Below are 2490 nucleotides of genomic sequence, written 5' to 3' on the forward strand. Positions count from 1 at the left end.
AAACTTAGGTTTCCAGAGGATAAACACAGGATTTCAAGTCATGTATGATGCAGTCCATTGTCCATTTAAAAATATGCTTCTTTCATCCACACAAAGCACTGAAAGGCCATTTTTTCTTTTATACTGCATAAAAGCTAGGTGCAAATGTTGATGTTAATTTACTTCATTGTCAACTTGGATGATGAAGCTGGGAGGCACAAAAGTTCAGAGTTAAAGATGCAAACAAAAAGCTTCTTTTAGTTCTCTGATAGGAAATGGAGGCCTTCTTTCATGTCTCTTGATTCTTACAGCAGATCACTTCTTCTTCCCTTTTCCTTTTTTACTTCCCTCTCCTTGCTGAAGACTTTGGTCACCACCACCTGTTTTTTGTGTCCTTGTTTTTAGTTTAGGTATCATTTCCGCTGCATACAACATTACTGACTTACCAAGATACTTTAAGAAAGACTCCTAGTGTGGCACTGTAGGATCAGCACGGGACCACAAGGTTGGCAGTTCAAACCCACCAGATACTCCTCAGAAATCAGAGTCACTGTGAGTTGGAATCGACACGACGGCCCCAGAGAAGCAGTGATGCCTGAAATGGAGCCAGAGATGATGACGTGGAGCGATGGAGCAGCTAGAGACCTTAGATCCAGAGAGGGAAAGCGACGGTGTACTGAAGACGTGATGGAAACTGTATAAGACAGAGACTGCCATCTTCCTATTTGAGCTGGACCCGGACTCTGCCTCGGTACTGAACATCACGATTCCATTCTCTAGAGTACATTTTATTTTTCTTAAGAAATGCATTAAGTCCAACTGCTAAACATACATCTTGAATCTCTGTAGCAGCAGGATTTTCAACAGCCTTATTTATGGGGATGTGCCACCTCTCCGCGATGGTCTTCTTGTTATTTAAATAAGCAGGGTAGATACAAATGAACCTGTCCTGGTTGGCAGGGGACCGCAAAGCGGCACAAGCCATTTCCACTGGGGAGCGCACGGAGCCAGCTTGGATTTGGTAGAGAGAAAACTCCCAAAGATTTTGATATGTTGTGTTTTTATTCTCGTTTGTTTCCAGAACTTTGTGAATTCATGTTTAATTTCTTCTTTTACCCAGTTGCTTTTCAGCAGGGTGTTGTTGAGTTTCCATGTATTTGACTTTATTGTTTTGGCCTTCTTATTGTTGATTTCTAGTTTTATAGCATTGTGGTCTGAGAAGATGCTCTGTAGAATTTTGATGGTTGTGAATTTATGGAGGCTTGCTTTGTGTCCTAACACGTGGTCAATTCTGGAAAATGTTCCATGCGCACTGGAGAAGAATGTGTATTGTGCTGTCGTTGGATAGAATGCTCTGTATACATCTATGAGGTCGAGTTGGTTGATTGTGTTGTTAAGTTCCTCTGTCGCATTGTTGAGTTTCTTACTGGTTGTTCTATCCCTTTTCGAGAGTGGTGTGTTGAAATCTCCCACTATAATTGTGGATTTATCTATTTTTTTCTTCAATTCCATTAAGGTTTGCTTTATGTATCTTGGTGCTCTTTTGTTGGGAGCATATATGTTTATTATAGTTATGTTGTCTTGCTCGATTGACCCTTTGATCATGAGATAGTGTCCTTCTTTGTCTCTTATGCTGGTTCTTATCTTAAAAATTTACTTTGTCGGAGATTAGTATCGCGACTTTTGCTTGTCTGTTGTTGCATTTGGCTTGGTAAATTTTTTTCCATCTTTTAACTTTTAGTCTGTTTTTGTCTTTGTGTGTAAGGTGTGTCTGTTGCAGGCAGCATATTGATGGATCTTGTTTTCTTATCCATTCTGCCACTCTTTGGCTCTTCACTGGTGCATTTAATCCATTGACATTCAATGTAATTATCGATAAGTATGAATTGATTGCTGTCATCATGTTACTTTTTTGGCAGTGCTGTTCGTTCTTTGGTTCTGCTTTCTTTCTTGTGTTGGCTTTATGTCCTTTTAGTTGTTTCTGGTTGGTTTCCTCCTAGTTTCTCTGTTCGCTTGTTTTGCTTGGGAATTCGTTTTTATGATATGTTGTGGAGTATTAACTTTCTTTGGGGTTACCTTGTAGTCTACTAACTTTTCTCTGCATTTAGGATACTCCATTGTAACCTGTAATTTACCTGGCATCCTCACCACCTGGGCTTCCATTGCTGTGTTTGTCCCTTCTTTGACATTGATATGTTTTTGTCCTTCAGTTGATCTCCCCATTCTTTTGAGTTTGTCATTGTAGTCTCGTTCTGTTCTGGACTCTGCTATCTGTAGCCTGTGTTCCAGGTGGTGTTGCCATACCTGTCAATCTCTGTTTGTTGCCTGTTCTTGTTGGTTCTCTGTCCACAGAACTTCCTTTAGGATGTTTTGAAGTGCTGGGTTGGTTTTGATAAAATCTCTCAAATTCTGTTTATCCTGGAATGTTTTGATCGCACCATCATATTTGATTGATAGTTTTGCTGGATAGACGATTTTTGGTTGACAGTTTTTTTCTTGCAGGGCTTTGTA

At 39.9% G+C, this 2490-nt stretch overlaps 1 protein-coding gene and 1 pseudogene across 1 annotated transcript in view; both read right to left on the reverse strand.

Moving 5' to 3' along the window:
• SPTLC1 (serine palmitoyltransferase, long chain base subunit 1) overlaps window positions 1-2490 on the reverse strand; it is a 94739-nt gene that overhangs the window by 1679 nt on the left and 90570 nt on the right. The window contains exon 16 of the mRNA XM_006875875.1: window positions 2243-2246. The gene's annotated coding sequence lies outside the window, so the exon portion shown is untranslated. The remainder of the gene's footprint in view (window positions 1-2242; window positions 2247-2490) is intronic.
• Window positions 295-964, reverse strand: LOC102832855 (annotated as a pseudogene).

Source organism: Chrysochloris asiatica, unplaced genomic scaffold (genome assembly GCF_000296735.1).
Source record: "Chrysochloris asiatica unplaced genomic scaffold, ChrAsi1.0 scaffold00343, whole genome shotgun sequence".
In the NCBI taxonomy this organism is placed as follows: domain Eukaryota; kingdom Metazoa; phylum Chordata; class Mammalia; order Afrosoricida; family Chrysochloridae; genus Chrysochloris; species Chrysochloris asiatica.